Source organism: Silene latifolia, chromosome 1 (genome assembly GCF_048544455.1).
Source record: "Silene latifolia isolate original U9 population chromosome 1, ASM4854445v1, whole genome shotgun sequence".
NCBI lineage: Eukaryota > Viridiplantae > Streptophyta > Magnoliopsida > Caryophyllales > Caryophyllaceae > Silene > Silene latifolia.
The window spans coordinates 141837861-141854204 of NC_133526.1; the positions used below are offsets into that span (position 1 = coordinate 141837861).

General features: G+C 42.3%; 1 non-coding gene across 1 annotated transcript; it reads left to right on the top strand.

The window, feature by feature from the left end:
- The first annotated feature begins 10550 nt into the window (after positions 1–10550).
- LOC141619932 (small nucleolar RNA R71) lies at positions 10551–10657 on the top strand. The gene has a single exon (XR_012531843.1). It is a non-coding gene; the product is annotated as a small nucleolar RNA R71 (small nucleolar RNA).
- Positions 10658–16344: the final 5687 nt, after the last annotated feature.

Consider the following 16344-nt stretch of genomic DNA (forward strand, 5'->3'; position numbering starts at 1 on the left):
TCGTATTGCGTGCCACGACGCTTCCAAACACAGTATCTCACTCAGGAAAGTCCCGTCTCCTCTAAATGCATGCAAAAAGGACGAAAAAGGGTACGATTCCACTACTTTCGCGTTCATTTCTACAAAATGGACAAAACGAACCAAAGTAGCCAATTCGGGGCAAAATATCATAAAAACAATATGAAAATGCATAGAAATACGTGCTGAAATAGGCTAAAAAGACTATATATTAGGCACGTATCAAACCTCCCCAAACCGAACCTTTACTCGTCCTCGAGTAAACTCAAAACTATGCACTAATGGAACGGAAAAATAACTCAGAGCTAGCTTAACTTGTCTACTTGAACCAATTTAATGCAACAAAAATTAACAGTTAAAGCTAAGCAGTCAATACGCAAACGAATTATAAGCTGTTCAGAAATAAAGCTGACCTATCGACCTTGCAAGACCAACAAAACTGGACTCTCACGTGGCACTCTTCCCTCGTGAAGCAAAGGGTGAATGTTATATGTAAAAGAGAGAGGGGAAAACAATCACTCACCTAACTGCGACCTATAGAGCATGCATGCAACAAAAATGAAAGACAATTCAAGTACTAATGCACACACTCCAACCAATAATGTCCGTCACAGCCGAGGGCTTACAAATAATTTGGGAATAGTGAGGTTCAGATGAGAAAAGGCAAAAACATGTTATGGAAATGTGGAGGTAAAAGCGTCAAGCTAGTTCCTAACAGGACCATAATGAGACCATCCGAATCTCAACTGACTAAAAGACTAAGTACATGTGCCCTTCATTTGGCACACAACTCACTAGACTCAAACACAATCTCCTAAAAAAATATGGGATAGAACAGAGGAGTCAGACGGTCACAAACTTCCCTTTTAAACACCGTCTGAAATAACTAACTGAACCAAATCAACCTTTTTCGGTTGTACATCTTCGAACATCTTCTCAACCCAGACAAGAGGAGCACGTCTGTTTCCTCCATTTTCACATTCTCTTTTTCCTTCTTTTTTCTTACACGTTCCAGCCCTCTTTCTTTTTCATTTTTTTTTTATTTTTTATTTTTTTTCTTTTTTCACGTTTTCTCTTTTTTTTTCAATACTTTTTTTTCTTTCTCCTTCTCCTCAACTTTCCAACAACTCCATACAAAAGGGATACGGCCAAATTGCAGACGAAAACTCATACCACAAAAGAACATACTAAACTAGCTTGACTAGGCAGGCTTAATTTGGAATGTAGCTAATGGGTCAAAAAGGCAAATTTAGGCTAATTTGGAGCTAAATGGGTGAAAAGTATAAGGAAAGGGGGATTTGCAAGACCCTCCCTGCATGTGACACCAACCACAAACCCTAATATGTGCATTTGACGAGAAATTGAATGTCATAAATGTGCAAAAAGACGAACATGCTATGCAAGGAGTACTACTCAAAATTCCTAATGATCTGGTCATGAATGTCACCAGTTATGGCTCTAAAAACTCAGAATTTTTAAGTAGTTTGCCAATTTATAGGTCAAGTCTAAACAGTCAGCTTATACTTGAACAGAAATTCGTAGATTATGCGTATGACAAAGCTAAAAACTATCAATAAAGTGCAAGGCTCAAGTAAATTGACAAGTTATAGTGCATTGTCATCATGGAAATCTACCGTTCCGACTCAACCTATATGCAAAAATAAACGTGAATATTTTTTGAATTTTTGAAATTTTTCAATTTTTTTGGATTTTTCAATGAAATAAAACAACAATGCGAAGCTGAAAAATAAACGTGAATGCAAAACAAATGCAGATGCAGACTCAAAAGGATGCAATACCCTCCCCAAACCAAAACGGACAACGCCCTCGTTGTCCTCCAGCATACACCAGCAGAAATATGGGGGATCGGGAATATACAACCTATAAATAAAATAAAAGCAATAAATAAAGGAGACAAAATAAAAGAGTAAGAAATACATACAAAATACGAACTTCCCCAAACCAGCCAGAAAACTGGGGAAGTGAGTAGACCAGTAGCTACTCGTCGTCGTCGTCGTCGTCGCCATCTCCATCTCCCTAGTACTCCGGGTCTCTCTCCTCCTATCTCCTCCTCCGCTCCTCAGCGTGAGCTCTCTCCACCGCCACCTCTGGGTCCTCGCTCTCCTCCTCGTCAGAAACCGGGTACCCCTCAGCTGGGTACTGGAAGAAGGAAGGGTGTGGCCAACCCTCTGGGATCGGTCTGTGTCTCCGCAAGTGGTACTCGTATAGAGGGTGTAAGGCAAGAGCCATGTCCCTCCCCATACGAGCCTGACGCTCTGCAAGCTCAATCAACAGACCGTAAACTGCGCCCCCTTGGTTTTGGACCGCGGGCGCTACAAAGGGAGGAGGTGGTCTAAAAGAAGCCGGAAAGACTGGCTCAGTCTGTGTCTGGTCAGTGGGAGGTGGAGCAGGAGTAGGGGTAGGAGTGGTAGTAGTAGTGGGAGTAGGGGTCGGATCGGGAGTAGCCGTGGAAGGCTGGGTACTCCCTGATGGTGTAGACCCCTCGCCAGTCTCAACTCGCCGCTTCTTAGCGGCGGGTGCAGCAGGAGGTGGACGAGACTGAAGTGGAAGGTGAAGTAGAGGCAAAGCTGGCAGACGGTGGCCCTTTACCACAGTAGGTAAGGGCTCAAGACGGGGGAGACTGTCGCAAGGTAAGTCAACAGACAAGGAGCCGTCAATCTTCCAAGTCTGGTGGTCTGGGGTAAGCCAATGCTGAGCGAGCATGGCAGCCAGACTCAGTGACCTCTCTCCCTTGAGGTACTGCAAGTCACGTGGCCAGGTGGGGAAAAGTCGGTGGGCAAGAATGGTGGCTATCCCACCGCAGGCAATGGTTCCCGCCTCCTTCTTCCCCTGGTCGTGGAGGTACTGGGCGGTGAGATAGGCAATGTTGAAGGTAAAAGGACCTTCACAGTCGACGTTCAGATAACCGCCCAGGATGGAGAGCTCGGTGTTGGTAGTGTTGTTCGGCTCCTTTCGACCGAAAATAGAGCTTCCCATCAGTCTAAGAAAACAACGGACGGGGGGATGGTAGACCTGGTGGAGCTTACGCTCTTGGAAATGGGTCTGGGCCAGGCACCGCCAAACCTGACGGTAAACCTTCCTCGAGTCGGACGTCACACCCGAGGAGGTAAGGTCAAGTAACCTACCAAACTCCGCTAGAGGCATCGGAAAAGTCCGGTTAAACAACCGGAAGGAGACTGACAAACAGTCGGGGTCAGTGTCGTATGCCCCTGAGGAGAAGGTAAAAGAGCTGAGAAACTCAAGGCTCAGCTCTAAGAAGGTACGGCCCCTCATGGTAATGAGGCCAGGCATCCCCGTGCCCCGTAGTAAAGTACAGACTGACTCGTAAATACCGAGTTTCTCTAATGCCGATTTATCCAAAAATCGGAAAGGCACATGTACACACTTGACCAAGTTAAAGAATTTCGTACGATGGACAGCGTTGACGAATAATACCTGTGGGTAGTCCGGGTGGGAGTCGAGGGAAGTGTCCCCTCGACCGTAGAATCGTCTCTCGAAGTAGACGGAGCGGCGGTGAAGTAGAAGCGAAAGCGGCGGTGTGGGAAGTGCTAGGGGCAGGAGTAGAGGCAACAGCAGCTGGCGTAGCTCGAGACCGTCTACGACCCCGGCCTCCGTCTCTGGAACGCAAGGCAGCGGCCCGCTCTCGGACTGTGTAAGGAAACAAAGCAGCTCTGAAGGCAGCTGCAACCGCAGGTGAGTCCGTCACAAGTGCAGAAGTGGAGGCTGGTGTACACGTGGTGGCTGCTGTGGTCACCACTGAAGAGGGACTAGCAGCAGTGCTAGCTGTGGTGGTGACTGTAGTGGAAGTGGCAGCCTGAACTGGGCTTCCAGCTAAGCTAGCTGGAGCAAAGACCGTTCCTGCAGCTGAAACAAGGAACACAGGGGCTGCAGTGGTGACTAAGGAGGTGGTAGTGGCAACAGCATGGGCCACTGACTCACTCAAGGACGGGCTGGAAGAGGTACTGGTAGAAGGTAAGGTACTCGACTCCATCCTGAAAACATAGGGGAGGAGGTATGAGAGGAAAACAATGGTTAACAGAGGCGAAGATAACAGAAAAACAGCATGTGAAACCATAAACACTCCCCTATCAGTCGAAAATTTCGACCTACAGCATACAATTTCCAACAATTCCTCAGAAATTTCGAAATAGCAGTACGTGAATGGTGATAAAGTGACAATGTAATGACCGCTAATGGAGACTAAAAACAGCACGAAAAACTGCATATGACAGCATGTAAGTCCCCTAGCAGTCGAAAATTTCGACTCACAGTACAAGAATCCCAAAAATTTACAGCATGTAAAGGCGATATGGGATGGAAAAAGCAGTTAACAACAGCAGCAAGTAAGCAAGAACCGAGGTTAAACAAATCATGGCAGCATATAGATCGCCTGACAGTCGAAAAATTCGACTTAGAAGCCCTAATCGCAGAATTCTTGCGCAAATTTCGAATTAAACAAGCAACAACAGCGAGGAATTGGGATATGATCATCAAGCAAGCTAATTAAGGGCATACAAACACAATTAAGTCGAAAAATTCGACTAAAAATGGATTTTCGAAACCCTAATTCAATTTCACCTCATAAAGTTCAAAGTAATTGAAATTAAAATGCAAGAGGTTATGGAAATCACTTACTTGATGATGATGAACCTACAAAAGCAAATAATCCTCAAATAAACAAGCAACAATGGCGGATTTTCGCTCGAAAAAACCGCAAACCTTAAATCCCTTTTAAAACCGCGAAAATGAACACAAAAAGGGTTGAATTTAAGGGGCTTTTGAAGATTAATATGCAAACAATGAAATGTAGGTGACGGATTTGGTGATTTGGGCAATAAAATGGGGATTTGGGGGAGTTAAAATCGCAAATTAGGGTGTTAGACGAAAAATGAAGGAACAAAATGAATTAGGAACACAAATAAGAGTTTAAGGCAAAACACTCCCTGCGTCCTATTCAATTCCACTCGATCGAGTGGTTTTAAACCGCTCGATCGAGGGCTTTTGATGATACTGTTGCTCGCTCGAGTAAGTTTTACTCGATCGACTAGTCCAGCTTACTGCTTTGCTCGATCAACTAGAAAAGATGCTCGATCGACTGGATTTTCACTCGATCGAGTACAAATAGTACTCGATCGAGGACTTTTCTCGCGTAAGCTTCTTGAATTTCGTCTTTACTTCCTTGAATTGCGTGAAACTTCCCCAAACCTGCATAAAAACACATCCAAGAATTTCCCAAAATACCAAATACGCAAAAGCACAGTCTATAGTCTTATGTTTACGCTAAAAACTGTCTAAAACTAATTGTCCTAATTAAAACGCAATAAAACAAATCCAAAAGAAATTCAAAAATTATCTATTACAAAATGTTACACGGGGCATTTCCCCGTTTAATTCCCATCAAATTTCAGTAGCCCCTTGGTGGGCTTCTGACTGGAGGACGTCACCTCAGCAACATTGACTGTCCTCTTCAACTTCCATGAGCATGAGTAATCACTTGAAACGGTAGGAGGGGAGTAGTTCACATCCACATAAGCGTGAACCTTCCTCGTCCTTGCTCCTTTATCACCAGCTTTAGCGTCAACATTTCCAGTTTGATTGATAATGATTGCACCATGTCCTATGACAGCTTCCCCTTTGCTTTCATCTGTACCTACAACAAGGAAAACAGACGAACTTTCCTCCTTTTTGCTCTCGGTCTGAGGTGGAGGGTTTACAATGGCGGCACAATTCTCCAAATTTTCATTTGGAGTGTCAATACTAGGATCAATAGAAGAGAGAGCATTGCAAGGCCGGGCTTGCATGGGAGCTCTCCGGAACTTAGACTGATGAAAAATCAGCTCCTCGTCCCCTACCTGAAAGGTCAAAGTCTTCCCCCCGACGTCTATTACTGCACGGGCAGTGGACAAAAATGGTCTCCCTAAAATTATAGGGGTGTGTGCATCTTCGGGGATGTCTAAGATAACAAAATCGACGGGAATAAAGAACTTCCCGATCTGAACAGGTACGTCTTCTACTACACCTAGTGGCCGTGATAAACTACGGTCGGCCATCTGGACAGTCATGTTGGTACAACTCAGCTTTGTCAAACCAAATCTCTTAGCCAGAGACAAGGGTAAGACACTCACGCTAGTGCCTAAATCGCATAGCGCATTATCAATCAAATGCATACCGATATGACACGGAATTGAAAAACTACCTGGGTCTGATTGCTTAGGGGGTAACTTATTTTGAAATAGGGCTGACCCCACCTCAGTCAAAGCTACGGTTTCACTGTCATTAATAGTCCTCTTACGCGCTAAAAATTCTTTCATAAATTTTAAATAAGAGGGTACCTTAGTCAGCAATTCAGTGAACGGCACGGTGACTTCCAAGCTCTTCAAAAGTTCGACAAATTTGCCGAATTGTTGATTAACTTTAGTATTTTGCAGCCGCCTCGGGAAGGGAACCGTAATAGGTATCTCGAGTCCCTTGTTTCTCTCTTCCAAAGTGTCTTCCGGAGCGAGTTCTGTATCCTTTGGACGCTTCTTACCTCTCGAACGAGGTCTTTCTGGTGATATATTGCTTACACGAGCACTAGCAGGCTCTCGAATAAGCTTCCCGTCATCAATACCACTCGATCGACTCATTTGCTCACTCGATCGAGCAGTTCCTTCATCAATGTCAGTCGATCGAGTACAATTCCCACTCGATCGACCAACTCCACTTTATGCTTCACTCGATCGAGTAGATAAACTACTCGATCGACCAACCTTGTCTTCCTGTTCACTCGATCGAGTGGAAAAGCCACTCGATCGAGGGCTTTCATCTTCAGTTCCACTCGATCGAACACCTGATTTTTATCCACATTCTCAAGGCGGAATTCAATATTCCTTCGAGTCTCCACCTTTGTGACTTTCAATGAACTCAGAAATTCTAAGGTGAGGGAGGGGTAGGTCAATTCTTGCATATCAAATAATGTAAGCAACCCCATAGACTCAAAGAAGTTCTTGGTTCTTTCAAGGACACCCAATTTGGTCAAAGCATCTTGGCAAATAAACTTGGTGGGCAAAATCGATTTCTTAGCAAGAGACATAAAATTTTTCCTATGAGAATCGGATGTGAAAGTTACCTCCGGATATTCATGTAATTGCTCAATAACAGGGATAGGAGTAGTAGCTTCCACCATAGGAAGAGGAGTTTCTTGAATTTCCACTCTTGCTTGTTGAACCACCAAAGCTTTGGAAGCTTGAAGAGCTTGTTGCCACTTTGAAAGATTTGATTTTGTAGGTGCCTTATTTCCACCTTTAGTCCTAGCCATTGTTTTTCTCCTTGTATGTATCAACAACCAATGTTTTGCTTGAATTCTTCTAGTATCCTCAAGCTTCAATGAATCCCAAATCGATTTAGGATTTTCGAAATTTGCTTATAACCCTAGAAAATCGATTCAATTTTTGAGGATTTGGATGTTTGAATGGCTTTTTGTTGATAAAGGAGTGATTTGATTGAGTTTTGAGGAAATTTGGGTTTGATTTTGGTGAATTTGGTTGAGGAAATTGAGTTTTATGGATGTAGGGATTGAGGGTTTTGAGGGATTTGAATGTGTGTTTGTGTTTTGAATAGAATGAAATGAAATGGGAAAGGGGGTTTCAATCCCGTGTTTTTGCAATTCAGCAGTAGGAGACGAGCGGCTTAGGCACGGGACGCTCGGATTGTATTTCGTTCAGCATTAGAAAATGAAACCCGTGTTGAGATGAGCGTCTTCAGGAGGAGACGAGCGGATTCTGGCTTGAGACGAGCGGATTCTTCTGGGGACGCTCAGATTCATAGTCAAAGTGAAATCCCAAATTTTGATGTAACCAGGACGAGCGGATTCTAACTGAGACGAGCGTCTTTAGACTGAGACCAGCGGATTCTTGAGGAGACTCTCAGATTGTAGTTCAGTACCAAATTTTTCTTTTCAACTTTGTCAAGACGAGCGTATTACTGTCAGGACGCTCAGATTTCATCCAAGACGAGCGGCTTCCCTCTGTGACGCTCGGATCATTCCTGTACCTCACGGGTTCAGTTCCACCCATGGGTATTTTCATATCTCAAATCATTTCTTCTTCATTCCTTTGGTCTTCATTGTGGGTGCACTACGAAGGTTCGGATAGCCTAGGCAATTGCTATCCCCACACTAAGTCAAAACACTACACATCAAGAAGCATTTGAGTCCCTCCCTCACTTTCTCTCAAAATGATAATCTTGATCAAAATGTACAAATGTAAATCTAAAATTGACAAAAATGCAATACAAGAATAAAAATGCGAGTTAAGGGGTTAGAATATTTACAAATGGTGGTTCAAAGAGGACTCAACCAAACTCTCAGTCTTGAGATGAAATGTCAAGGGGCATAGCCAAGGTGTTGTTGATGTTGCTCAACACCTTGTAGAAGTAGTCAAATGCTTGTTCATTGTCATTATAAAGATCTTCAATAGACCTTTGCAGATTATGTTCTTCATGGTGGTGACTTGAGTCAAAATGGTCACTAAAGCCTTGGTCTATAGCATTGCCAATGTAGGGATTGGCCAACCCATCGAATTCGTTATCCCATAGACCACATACTTCACTAGCTTGCTTCTCTATAGTATCATGAGTTGATGGAAACAACTCATCTTTCTTGTTATCATGGCCAATGAGGCCTTCTTCATTACTTGTCATGAGTGGTGGTGAGCTACTCAAGCTCTCATTGTTACAATTTCCTTGCTCTTTGGACGGAGCATCTTGAAGATTATCCTCTTTCTTCTTCCATATGGGTGGTGATTCTTTACCCATAGTTTGATCTTTGCATTTAGGTGCCAACTTCTTCCTATCACTTTCTCTGCTATAATGATCGATCATGAAACATGGCTCATGTAAGCGGGGAGCTCTCATTGTCTTGTCGAGGTTAAAAGTGATTGTTTCATCTCCCACTTCAAGTGCGAGTTCCTCAAATGATAGGAATGTTTGAGTCTTCCTCCATGTCAACAATAACAAAGTCCACCGGGATGAAGAACTTGCCAATTCTTCTTGGCACATCCTCCCATACCTTTAAAGGTGTCTTTATTGATCGATCCGCCATTTGAAGTGTGATATTAGTGCACTTGAGTTCTCCCATTCCTAGCCTTTTTCACACCGAGTATGGCATTACACTCACACTTGCCCCAAGGTCACATAAAGCTTTTTTGATTGTAGTGTCTCCAATGGTGCATGGAATAGAGAAACTTCCTGGATCTTTGAGTTTTGGAGGTGAACTTCCTTGTAGGATGGCACTACTCACCTTAGTGAACGCAATAGTCTCTAGCTTCCGGATGGATTTCTTCTTTGTAAGAATATCTTTCATGTATTTCACATAAGCCGGAACATGATTGATTAACTCCATGAATGGAATTGAGACTTCCAAGTTCTTCACAATCTTCATGAACTTTCCAAATTATTCATTAAACATAGGCTTAGCTTGACGACTTGGAAATGGAAGTCTAATCACAATAGGCTCTTTCTCCTTAGCTTTCTCTTCATTCTTCTTCTTTGAAACTTCTTGAATGGGTTCTTCTTCCTTATAGTTTTGCACAACTCTTCCCTTGTCACTAGCATTCACAACATCTTCATCAATGGGCCTCTTCGGCCTTTCATACCATGTACCACTCCTCAAATGGATGGCACTCACCGACTCATGTCTTGGGGGATTACTTTGAGGTGGTAATTGCCCCTTTTGTCTTTGAGAGCTAGAAGATGCTAATTGAGACATTTGTGTCTTCAACATCTTTGTGTGAGCTAGTATGTTGTTGATGGTGATATCTTTTGCTTGGCTATCTTTTTGCATTTGAGTGAAAAATTCTTGTTGATTCTTTTGCATTTGGAGGACCGCTTTTTGAACATCAAAGCCTTGGTCATTGGATTGATTGTAAGAGGGTTGATTTTGATAACCTTGGCTTTGGTAAAAGGGTCTTTGAGCTTGATTTCTCATTGGAGGTGGGATGTATGTTGGTTGAGGATTTTGAACATTTTGGCTTTTGTATGAAAGATTGGGATGAAATTTGGTATTCTCATTGTAATAGTTGGAATAAGGGGTGCCACTCTTGTATGCTTGGAAAGCATTCACTTGTTCACTTGTTCCCCTACATTTACTTTGGTCATGTCCCAAAGTTCCACAACTCTCACATACTCCACTTGGAATTGATGATGATGCCACCATAGCATTAACATGTTGCTTGGGTGATTTGGAGGCCTCTTCAAGTTTAGCCATGGCCTTCTCAAACTTCAAATTAATGGTGTCAATGTGAGCACTTAGTTGAGCACCCAATTGAGTAATGGAATCCACCTCATGCTTTTCTCCTCTAGTAGCCTTCCGAGGTCTACTATATTACGAGTTATGGACCGCCATTTCTTCAATTTTGTTCCATGTTTGATTGTCATCAACTCTGGTGAACATACCATTGGATCCCATATTGAGAATGTTTCGGGAATCTTCATATAGACCATTCCAAAATTGTTGTACAAGGAACCACTCGCTAAGTCCATGGTGTGGACAAGAATGACAAGTGTCCTTGAATCTCTCCCATGCTTCGTATAAAGATTCCTCATCCCTTTGTTTGAACCCGGTGATTTGGGCTCTCAACATGTTAGTCTTTTCCGGAGGATAGAATTTCTTGTAGAAAACAAGTGCCAATTTCTTCCAAGAATCAATACCAAGAGTAGCCTTGTCTAGGCTTTTCAACCATTGTTTCGCGGTACCAATCAAATAAAAAGGAAATAAGACCCATTGGATTTGGTCTTGAGTAACTCCGGTTTGAGAAATCGCATCACAATAGTCACAAAAAGTCTCCATATATGAGTGAGGGTCTTCACTAGGTATCCCTCCAAATTGACTTCTCTTAACTAATTGTATGAATGCGGATTTGGCAATGAAATTACCGGTTAAATGTTGTGGTGTAGGAGTACCATTTGGTAGGTTCTCCTCGGTTGGTACGGAATGTGATGAGAATTTAAACATTATGGGTTGATTTTGTGGTGGGTTTTGTATTGGGTTATCCTCTCCTTCTCTTGCAAAAGGGTTGGTAAACTCAATGTTATTTGGTTGAATGTTCACAATCTCTCCAATACCTCTCAAAGTACCTCTAGCAAGTCTTCTATTGTTGGTCAAAGTTCTTTCAATTTCAAGATCAATGGGTAACAAGTTACCTTGTGATCTCCTAGACATGAAAAATATCAAACAACTAGAAAACAATTAGAACAACCTTGAGGAGATTGACTTCCCCAAGGTAAAGAAAGACATAACTAAAAACAATTAATGAAAATAAAATCAAGTTAACACCGTCCCCGGCAACGGCGCCATTTTTGGTGTCGGTTAAAACTCGTCGTCAAAAGCTACCTAACCAAAACAATATTTATAACTTCACAAACTACTCTTAGCAAAGAGGTAAGTAAAGGTCGGATCCCAAGGGACGGGTATTGATGTAGGATTTTCAATTGCAAATGATTGTGTCTTAGGGTGTCACAATTTGGGTTGAGATAGGAGATCAACTAAACTAATCAACAATATAAAGCAAAGTAATAAAAACAAGCAAGGTGATTAAAATGAGATGTAAACAATTGATTAAAAGCACTAGGGTGTCATGGGTTCATAGAGGATTCATGGGAGTTGATCATACAAATATGTTCTCTACTAGATGCAAGCACTTATTATTGTGATGGGATCGAGTTGGTGTATAAGCTTACAATCCCTAAGAAGGTTTGGATCCCGGAGCCGAATCGATTAGATTGTACAACACCTACAAGTCGACTTAGTCCTTCCTATTCAACTATATGCATGGTCTAATGAGACTCGAGTTGGTGTATAAGCTTACAAGTCCCATTGAAAAGATAGGTGATGGGTAAAAAATGCAAGGATTCATAGGCTCGCATTTCATCAAACATAACATGTGCATAAGTTGAAATCACAACAAGCAAGCAAATTAATTATGAAAACATATTAGATTAAGTATGAATCAATCCCCATGTTGGTTTCCCCTAATTCCCCATTAACCCTAGTTAAGGAAACTACTCACTCATTATCAAGTTTAACATGCTAACAAGGTTGTCAATCATACTAGCAAGGCAAAACATGATGAACAAATAAAAATGATTAACAATAATTAAACAAGGTTTAGAGAGAATTATACCTATGAAGATGATTCCAAATAATAAAGCAAATAATAATAGAAGTACTTGATGATTGATGGAAGGTTGTCAATCCTCCAAATAAACCCAAATAATATTCTAATTACCCAAAATAAATGAAGAACAATAGAGAAATTAAGGAAAGATTAAGTATTGATATTTGTATTAAGACTAGATTAAAAGTTGATTACAAGATTAAGGAATGATTAGAACTTGATTAAGAAAGTATTAAGAGAGCATGCTAATCTAAGTAGTACAATGAGGTATTTATACTAAAGATTAGGTACAAGGATTAGGGTTACTAAGGGCTTAAATGACTATTAAGTCCTTAAGAAAAGTTGAGGAACTGCTCCTCTCGAAGGAAATGAGCATCTCCGTTTTGCTAGTCTCGCCATGATCCGCGCGTCTTGGGAAGTGGCACGGGTTCTCTGGACTGTGATCCAAGCGGGTTGTCTGGGAGACGCTCAGATCCTATGGCTGCAAGACGAGCATCTTGGCTGCGGGACGCTTGGATGGTGGGGGTTGGAGACGCTCGGATCGTCTGTGATCCGCTCGGATCCCACGACAGACTGCTTATCTTCTTTTCTTCCTTCATAATCCGCGAGGATCATTCCGGGGATGCAAGGATCCTTTCGTCATTGCCCATTTTACTTTATTATCTACATAGGCCTTCTAGTGATGTCTTCTCTTTGATGCTTGGTCATTAGATGCGATCAATTTAGCTCTATTTTGCCATGTGAATGCAAGGTTAGCACTCCTTTCCTACCAAGGGGACAAAACCTCAAAGAATATGCAAAATGGGAAACTAAAGATTGTAAATGACCGAATTATGCACTATAAAGCATAGGAACGAGGTTAATTCGGGGGCTAAATGTGCTCAAATATGAGTCACATCATCTTGTAACCTCGAAAGGAGTCCGGATGTTTGACTTTATTGATCGATTTATAAATAGGGAAGACCCTTCTATTTCTTATATTGCGAGACGTAGGGCGTTCGGGTTTTGTCTACTACATTGCTATGTCTTCCAAGGGCATGTTGACAAGGAGATAAGAGGGGATCCTCGTTTCTTGATGCTTAGTAGAACAAATGGAGCTGCGCAAGAGCCCAGCATGCCTTTGCTTAGGAGAGAACATTCTTGGTTTGGACAACAGAAAAGCTAACCGCGAGCTTCCTTATTTGGGAAGTCCCATCATTCTGCAGTTAAGAACCCGCTTTCCTTTCTCTTTTCTCATACATGCCAACCGTTTTTTTTCTTTTTTTCTTTTTTCCTTTTTTCCTTTTTTTTTTCTTTCTTTCGTTTTTCGGTTGACCATGTGGGCATTAATTCCCGTCGTTCTTTGCAGGTTTGGCTTATGGAGCGTCTGCGGTTGATTGAGCTCCCAGTTAATGTGCCAGGATATCGTGCTCGATCAATTGCAATGAGAACTGGGCTCTATATGGTGGACTTCACTCGGGTTTGCAACTATTGGGAAAATAAGCTAAAGAATGAAGGAGGTCCGCTAATCCGGTGGATTGTGCCATGGTGGCATCTCCGCTCAGTCACTGGAGTTTCATCTTTGGACCTGACTAGATCAATTCGCATCCCTGGCTTGGAATTCATGATTTGCATTTTTCCGGAGAGGTTGATGAGGCAAGTGGGCCTTAAGCAAAAGATTCCGATCCGAAGCTTGACACCGTCCCTCAAATTGCATTGGCACATACTACAGAGACTCGTCGGGAATTGGCAATGAAGTAGGCTCAGAGGAACATGTGGTTCATACCCTCTCCTATTGGTTCCTTATGGGTATCTGACTCATACTTGAAATGGAGGAAGGCCGCTACTCCCGAAGAGCGTGAGAAATTGAGGAAGCACGAGCCTGTTGACTACAAGATTCGTGAGGTAGCAAAAGAGAACCAAAAGTATTTGACTGAGGAGGAAGAAGAGTCCGGATTCCGAGTCGTTCATTCGTCGATGAAACCGAAGACCGCTCCTGCCGTAGAGATGGTGGTGGATCGAAATGGTCAGGCTAGACCTCGAGAGAGACCCTTGATGATTAGGTCGGAGATAGCACAAGAGCGCCCGGCTCGTGGTCGAGACAAGAAATATGACAAGGGTGAAAAAGACAAAGGGAAGATGGAAGAATAGCCTTAGTCATTTATTATAGTATTTATTTATTATTACCTATTATTGTAATAAACGGCGGGGTTTTTAGAATCCTAGCCTAGCATTTATTTTCAGCATTTTATATTATTTGGCATATTATTATTATTTATGGAACAAATGAATAAAAGATTAGTTAGTTAAGAAACTATTGTGATTTCCTTTTATTATTCTTGTCGATTTTCAAATGCGAATGCAAATGTCCTTATATTTACATTTTAAAAAAAATGGGTAGTATCCTGTGAAGGATTGCCTACGTATTCAAAATGAAATCAAACCCTTGCGCGTAGTTCAAATAAATTTAAAAGACTAATTGTTCAAAGCAAGAGCTCCTAGCGAACTAGAAAATAAGCATGAGCTTTACTTACTCCTAAAATACAATTCAGTTTATTTGATGATATAAGGACGTCGAAGTGTCAAAATGCAAGAGCAAGGAGACATAAGCTTTCTTTCAGCGGGCCAAGGGCCATCTTTATTTCGTGTCATATGAGCGGCACGTAGATGTTACGCGAGGCGCGTTTCCTGTCCTACACTAGGCGTAATATCGTTTCAATTGGCCGAGGTTAGTTGGGTTAGAGAATTCATTCCCATCTAGGTCTGTAATCCTAACCGCACCCCTCGAGAGTATGGACTTGACTAAGAATGGTCCGGCCCAGTTGGGTTTAAGTTTTCCGCGCGGACCGACAGGTAGGAGAGCTCTGACTGATTTGAGCACCAAGTCTCCTTCTTTGATATTTCTGGGCTTAACCCGTTTATTGAAGGCTCGTTTGATACATGCCTAATATGTTTGCACCTTATGTAATGCGCGCAACCTTCGTTCATCCAAGAGGATGAGTTCTTCATATATATCTCTCTTCCAATCAACTTTTGGAATTTGACTTTCGAGCAGAATGCGTAAAGACGGGATCTCTAACTCAGCTGGTTTTACGGCTTCTATGCCATAAGTGAGAAAGAAAGGAGGAGCTCCAGTGGGCGTCCTAACTGATGTGCGATAACCCCATAACGCAAAAGGGTATCTTGCTGGGCCAATCGCGATAGTTATCGATCATTTTCTTGAGGATTGTGACGACATTTTTGTTAGCTGCCTCCACTGCGCCATTAGTTTGAGGTCTATAAGGCGAGGAATGGTGGTGTTTGATAATATATTTGGCTAACAATTGCTCAGTCTCAGCCTGACAATATGATCCATTGTCACTGATGATTTCATGTGGGCAACCATATCGACAGATGATATTGGTTTGTATGAACTGTCCCACGTTCTTGGCGGTGAGACTAGTGTAAGATGCCGCTTCGACCCATTTAGTAAAATAGTCGATAGCTACCAAAATGAAACAATGACCTCCTATTCCGGCTGGAGTGATCTTCCCAATGACGTCGATTCCCTAGGCAGAAAATGGCCAAGGAGATGTCATGGTGTAAAGCAGTGAAGGAGGGACGTGTTGCACGTTTCCGAAGATTTGGCAATTATGGTAATGTCTGACGTACTTAATACAATCTGACTCCATCGTGGTCTAGTAATATCCTAGACGCGTGATTTTCTTTGCCATCATGGGTCCACTCATTTGAGGACCACATTATCCATCGTGAACTTCTTCCATCACTTTTTGCGCCTGTGAATGGTGAAGGCAACCGTAAAACTACACCAAGAGGTGTTCTTTTGTACAATTCTCCTTGCATGAGGAGGTATTGAGAGGCTAGTAGGCGTATAGCTCGTTGTCCCCTCTTATCCATATCTAGTGGGTATGTACCATTGAGTTTAAAGTTTAGAATGGCTTGAAACCAAGGCTCCCCTGGATTTTTTCCTCATCTGTAAGGTGGTGCACATAAGCAGGTTCTGACCGTCTTTCGACGCATAAAGGCATTTCTACCATGTTGTCTGGCATATTAATCAAAGATGAAAGTTTCGCAATAGCGTCTGCAAATTGATTCTCTTCACGAGGTAGGTGTATATAAGTGACCTGATCGAAGAATTGGGCAACTTGATCTATTCTAGCCTGGTAGGGTGCTA